This window comes from Lagenorhynchus albirostris, chromosome 20 (assembly GCF_949774975.1).
Source record: "Lagenorhynchus albirostris chromosome 20, mLagAlb1.1, whole genome shotgun sequence".
Lineage (NCBI taxonomy): Eukaryota > Metazoa > Chordata > Mammalia > Artiodactyla > Delphinidae > Lagenorhynchus > Lagenorhynchus albirostris.
The window spans coordinates 14,385,474-14,392,188 of NC_083114.1; positions in this window are offsets into that span (position 1 = coordinate 14,385,474).

The following is a 6,715-nucleotide window of genomic DNA, read 5'->3' on the forward strand; positions in this document are numbered from 1 at the left end:
CCTCCTGCTTTTTTGCAGTCAACCCCTTTTCCTGACTCCCAGTACCAAGCAATAATTGGTTTCTATAATTTCTGTCACTATAGTTTTGCCTTTTCTAGATTTTTGTATGAACGAATGTATCTTTGGTGTTTGAGTGCTGAAGTTCAGTGTCCTATTTTTGAGTTTCGTCTGTTATGTGTATTTATATTTCATCCCTTCCCTCCCTCTCCCCCCAGGGTCAAGTGAATAGGCATTTTAATGTACTTTGTCACGTTCAACCCCCATCACAGTGCTGCGACAGAAGTATTATCACCACCTTGCAGATAAATAAATTATGGTTTGATGAGATTGAGAGAGTTGGTATAAATTACCTCCTTTTTATTGTTGAGCAGTATTCCATACTATGAATATACTCCTATTTGTTTATCCATTCTCCAGTTGCTGGCCATTTGGCTGTCTTTTTGTGGACATAGTTTTCATTTCTGTTAAAAAATACTAATACATAGGAATGGGATTATTGGGTCGATGACAAATATATGTTTAACTTTATAACATCCTGCTAGGGACGTCCCTGGTAGTCCAGTGGTTAAGACTCTGCCCTTCCAATGCAGGTGGCACCAGTTTGGGGAACTAAGATCCCGCATACGGCTCAGCCAAAAAAAAGAAGATACTGCTATGTAATGTTTTCCAAAGTGGCTGTACCAGTACCATTTTCCATTACCATCAGCAATGTCTGAGAGTTGCATTGCTCTACATCCTTGTCAACACTTAGTGATGTCAGTCTTTTCATTTTAGCCATTTTAGACAGTGTGTAATGGTATCTCATCATGGTTTTAATTTGTATTTCCCTGATGACTGGTGATGTATAGCATCTTTTCATGTGCTTTATGGCCATATGTATATCTTCTTTGTGAAGAATCTATACAAATCTTTTGTTAATTTTTAATTGGATGTTTGTCTTCTTATATTTGGGTGGTAATAGTTCACATATTCTTTATTCAGACCTTTTGTCATATATGTTTTGCATTTCTCTAATGATTAGTGATGTTGAGAATCTTTTCATATGCTTGTTGACCATTTGTATATCTACTCTGGAGAAATGTCTCTTCTGGTCCTTTGTCCATTTTTGTTTTGTTTTGTTGTTTTTTGCGTTACGCGGGCCTCTCACTGTTGTGGCCTCTCCCGTTGCGGAGCACAGGCTCCGGACACGCAGGGTCAGCGGCCATGGCTCACGGGCCCAGCCGCTCTGCGGCATATGGGATCTTCCCGGACCGGGGCACGAACCCGTGTCCCATTCACTGGCAGGCGGACTCTCAACCACTGCGCCACCAGGGAAGCCCTCCATTTTTTTCATTGGGTTATTTTTGTTGTTGTTGTTGAGTTGTAGGATTTCTTCATATATTCTTGATATTAGGTCCTTATCAGATATATGACTTGCAATTATTTTCTCCCATTCCATGTTACCTTTTCACTCTGTTGACTATTTCTTTTGATGCACAAAAGTTTTTAAGTTTGATGTAGTCCCATCTGTCTATTTTTGCTTTTGTTGCTTTTGGTGTCATACCCAAGAAATCATTGCCAAGTCCAGTGTCATGAAGATTTCCCTTTATGTTTACTTCTAGGAGTTTTGTAGTTTCATGTCTTACATTTAGGTCTGGTTTTTGTTTTTGGTTTTTTGTGGGTTTTTTTTTTTTTTGAGTTAGTTTTTTGCATATGGTATAAGGTAAGAGTCCAACTTCATTTTTTTTGCATATGTATATCCAGTTTTCCCAGCACCATTTGTTGAAAAGACTGTTCTTTCCCCCATGGTGTGGTCTTAGAACTCTTGTGAAAGATCATTTGACCATAATATGAAGGTTTATTTCTGGGCCCTCTATTCTGTTCCATTGGACTGTGTGTCTGTCTTTATGCCAGCACCACAGTTTGTATTACTGTGGCTTTGTAAATGTTTTGTTTTATAATAAGAGAATTTGCACTCTTCCCAATGAACCAAAAATTGCTATTCAAAAAATTAACCTCAAATAGGTCTTGGAGATCCTTCTATGACAATACATGTTGTGTGATTTTTTTTCTTTCTGACACCAATCAGTCCTACAATTCTCTGACACTAACAATTTAATTCAATTCTGACACCAACTTCCTGAAGTAAGTCAGATCCCACAGGTTAAGGGCTCAGTCCCACAAGACTGCCCCTACTTCAGATGCCAGCCACAAATGGGGGCCCAGGCTACCCACACTTCTGCCCAGTGAACTACAAATTTGAGGATTCCCATACCCTACCCTCAGGTTTGATAATTTGCTAGAACAACCCACAGAACTCAAAAAACATTATATGTACTACTACAGCTTATTATAAAGGCTACAAATGAACAGCCAGGCGAAGAGGTACACAGGGAGAGGTCTGGAAGGTCCTCATTGTAGCAGGGCTTGGGTTTCACCACCCTCCCAGGACACGGATGTGTTCACCAACTCAGAAGCTCTCTGAATTGTGCTGTTTAGGGGTTTTTATGGAAGTTTCATTATGTAGGCATGATTGTTTAGATTATTGGCCACTGGTGATTGAACTCAACTTCCAGGTCCCCTCTCCTCCCTAGAGGGGGAGGCAGTTCTAAGCCTCTAATCTTGTGGTTGGTTTGTCTGGCCACCAGTCCCCATCCTGAAGATATCTAGCCCCCTGTCATGGGTCATCTCATTAACTTACAATAGACAGTAAATTCCAAGGATTTAGGAGCTCTGAGCCAGGAACTAGGGACAAAGATTAACGGTTTATTTTTTATTTTACCGCAGGTGTGGATCTTCCTCATTATTTTTAATAGATTCATGGCAGTCCACTGTATAGATGTACCATAATTTATTTAAACATCTGCTATTGACAGACATTGCAGGCGTTTGCCTACTCCTGCTATTGCTAACAGTAGTTTATTGAAATATCCACTATTGATAGATGTTGTCAGTATTTGCAGTTTTCTTGCAAACACTAACAAAGTTGCAGGAAACATCCTTGTTGAGTATTCCTTTAGGTTAGATTCCCAGAAGTGGAATTCCTGGGTCAGAGTATATGTACCCTTGACATATGGATAGACACTGTTAAATTACCCTTAAAAATCCTGTACCTGAGCTTCCTTGGTGGCGCAGTGGTTGAGAGTCTGCCTGCCGATGCAGGGGACACAGGTTCGTGCCCCGGTCTGGGAAGATCACACGTGCCGCGGAGCGGCTGGGCCCGTGAGCCATGGCTGCTGAGCCTGCGTGTCTGGAGCCTGTGCTCCGCAACGGGAGAGGCCACAACAGTGAGAGGCCCGCGTATCGCAAAAGAAAACAAAAAAAAACAACCACAATTCCCTGATGACAACTCAATAAATTAACAATAGTCCCTTAACAACCTAAATGCCCATCGACAGATGAATGGATAAAGAAGACGTGGTACATACATACAATGCAATACTACTTAGCCATAAAAACGAATGAAATAATGCCAACTGCAGCAACATGGATGGACCTAGAGATGATCATACTAAGTGAAGTAAGTCAGGAGGAGAAAGACAAATACCACATGATATCACTTATATGTGGAATCTAAAATATGACACAAATGAACCTATCTATGAAACAGAACCAGACTCACAGACATAGAGCACAGACTTGTAGTTGCCAAGGGGGAGAGGGGGTGGGGAAGGGATGGACTGGGAGTTTGTGACTGGCAGATTCAGACTATTATATATAGGATGGATAAACAACAAGGTCCTACTCTACAGCACAGGGAATATATTCGATAGCCTGTGATAGACCAGAATGGAAAAGAATATGCAAAAAAATGTATATACATGTATAACTGAATCACGTTGCTATACAGCAGAAATTAACACAACATTGTAAATCAACTATACTTCAATAAAATAAAAAAATAGTTCCTTAATATCATCAAATATCAGTCTTCAATTTCCCTATTGTCTCATAATTTTATTGGTAGTTTGTTTGAATCAGGATTCAAAACATCCCATAGATTACAGTCTATAAGTCTCTTTTAACATATAGGTTCTCCTTCCATGTCCCCTCAGCCCCTACCTTCATCTGTCCTTGTAACTTATTTGTTAAAGACATTAGATAGTTTATCCTGTAGAGTTTCCTACAGTCTGTATTTTGCTGATGGGAACCTCATGGAATCCTTTAACATGTCCCTTCTGTGAATTGGTAGTTAGATCTAGAGCCTTGATCAGATTTAATATGGGGGAGAGGGTAGGACTGCTTTGCACGTGGAGTTGTGTTCTTCCCTCAGATGGTAACCATGTCATCATGTCTTTTCTTCATGATGAGTGCAAAAGGTGTTATGCCATCATTCCTTCTCCATGTAGCAGCAGGAAAATGCCTATAAAGAGAAACTTCGGGCTTCCCTGGTGGCGCAGTGGTTAAGAATCCGCCTGCCAATGCAGGGGACAGGGGTTTGAGGCCTGGTCTGGGAAGATCCCATATGTCGTGGAGCAAATAAGCCCATGCGCCACAACTACTGAGCCTGTGCTCTAGAGCCCGTGAGCCACAACTACTGAAGCCCGCATGCTACAACTACTGAAGCCTGTGTGCCTAGAGCCTGTGCTCTGCAACTAAGAGTAGCCTCCGCTCTCTGCAACTAGAGAAAGCCTGTGTGCAGCAACAAAGATCCAATGCAGCCAAAATTAAATAAATAAAAAAATTTTAAAAAAGAGCAAAAAAACCCAAGAAACAAAAAGGAAACTTCCCCTCATCAACTATTTGTTGACCCAGAGGTATAGTTCATATATGAAACACAGGATGATTACTTGACCCTTTACCGTTATTTCCAATTTTTAAAATTGAGTTGGTTCACTGGTATCCTTGAAAAGTAACCAGTGAGGGCTTCCCTGGTGGCGCAGTGGTTGAGAGTCTGCCTGCCAATGCAGGGGACACGGGTTCGAGCCCCGGTCTGGGAGGATCCCACATGCCGCGGAGCAACTAAGCCCCGTGAGCCATAATTACTGAGCGTGCGTGTCTGGAGCCTGTGCTCCGCAACAAGAGAGCCCGCGATAGTGAGAGGCCCGCGCACCGCAATGAAGAGTGGCCCCCGCTTGCCACAACTAGAGAAAGCCCTTGCACAGAAACGAAGACCCAACACAGCCATAAATAAATAAATAAAATTTAAAAAAAAAAAAAGAAAAGTAACCAGTGAGGTTTTCTTTTGTTTTGACTTGTTTTTAGTATAATGATAAATTCAGGGATTTAAGTGTATTTATGCATTTTGTTCTAGTATAGTTATTAACCTTCTTGACATTCAAATTGTCCCATCTTTGGCCAGCGGGAGCTTCTTCAAGGTAACTTCTGAGGCCTTTTGACATCACTCTAGTAGTCTTTGATAGTTTTGTTGCTTTCTTGTTTGACAAGATATTTCAGGCTTATCTTATATATTTCCTGTCCTAGACATAAAATCAGTTGTTCTCCAAAGAGCTCTGGTTCTTTTTAGTGGGAAATGGCATTTGGAGACCTCAGTCAAGGTATTAGGGGCGTTTATTGCTACTGGATTGGTCATTGTTTATAGGTCTTTTCAGGGGAAAAAGCTAAGAAATATACACATTTAAACCATGTCATGAGTGTATAGTGAATTTTGCCATTAATATTCAGGATGACAGAATTTTCACTTACTCTCGAAGATCTCACTTTCTCCTTCTTCCTCCTCAGAAAAGAGCCCCTGTTATCAATAATACTAATTCGATTACTCACATAACAGCCTCACGGGATTGGTCATTACTTTGCATGTCATCTGTGCCCAGGGACCCTGCCAATGCTCTCTGTGTCATTCTACATCTAGTATATGTGCCGCTGAAGTGAGAACAAACTATATAATCCTGACCAAACTGAAAGGTGAAAAATTGTTATCTCATTCTACTTTCATTCTGCATTTGTCTGGTGATTAATGAGGCTGAGGGGGTGTTTCTTCATCACTGGCAAGTCAGTGGTCTAAGTCTCTTCCCCCAAATCGTTGGTATCCTCCACACCGCATTTCCTGAACTTCAGTCATCTGCTTAGTATGTCTTTTCCCAATTAACAAATCACGCATGCTATTATTGACTGAATATATTTTTAGTTAATGAGCACCACCCCCCTCCTAAGTCGTCATATACAAGCATAATAAACATGAATAGATTTGGTGTCCACTTATATACTTCCCTAGTGCACATTAACATAAATACACATTAAATAAATGTTAAGAGGTTACCTGCTTAGGGTTAGGGTTAACACTTAATAAGTGGGTACCACCTGAAATCATCTCATGTACAACCCACCTGTGGTATGAGCACCACGCTCTGGGAATCACTACCCTACAGGCTTTGGCATTTTGTGATGAAAACGGGAGAAGAGACGTCGGTCATTGCCCCGTGCCCACCTGTCTCTCATGAGAAGGACCACATTCTGAGAAAAGCCAGACCAAATGCCTGCCTTCACTTGGTGCTGGACGCAGCTGCAGAACGGCAATAATGCGCTTTACCATTTGATGTGACAAAGAGGACCTGGGACTTGATTTGCAGTGCTGCCAAGAGCCAGCTGGGTGTCTTGGGGAAACCACATCACCCCTCAAGCCCTCAGTTTCCCCATCCATAAAATGGGAAAGTTGGAGGAAATGATTTGAAATCCCTTCCAGGTTCGAAGGCAAGGTTTGTAACCCCTTCCATCTCCATGCACTGAGAGTTCCTAGTTTAGAAACATTTTCTCCCTTCAGAGTTCCTGGCTCAGG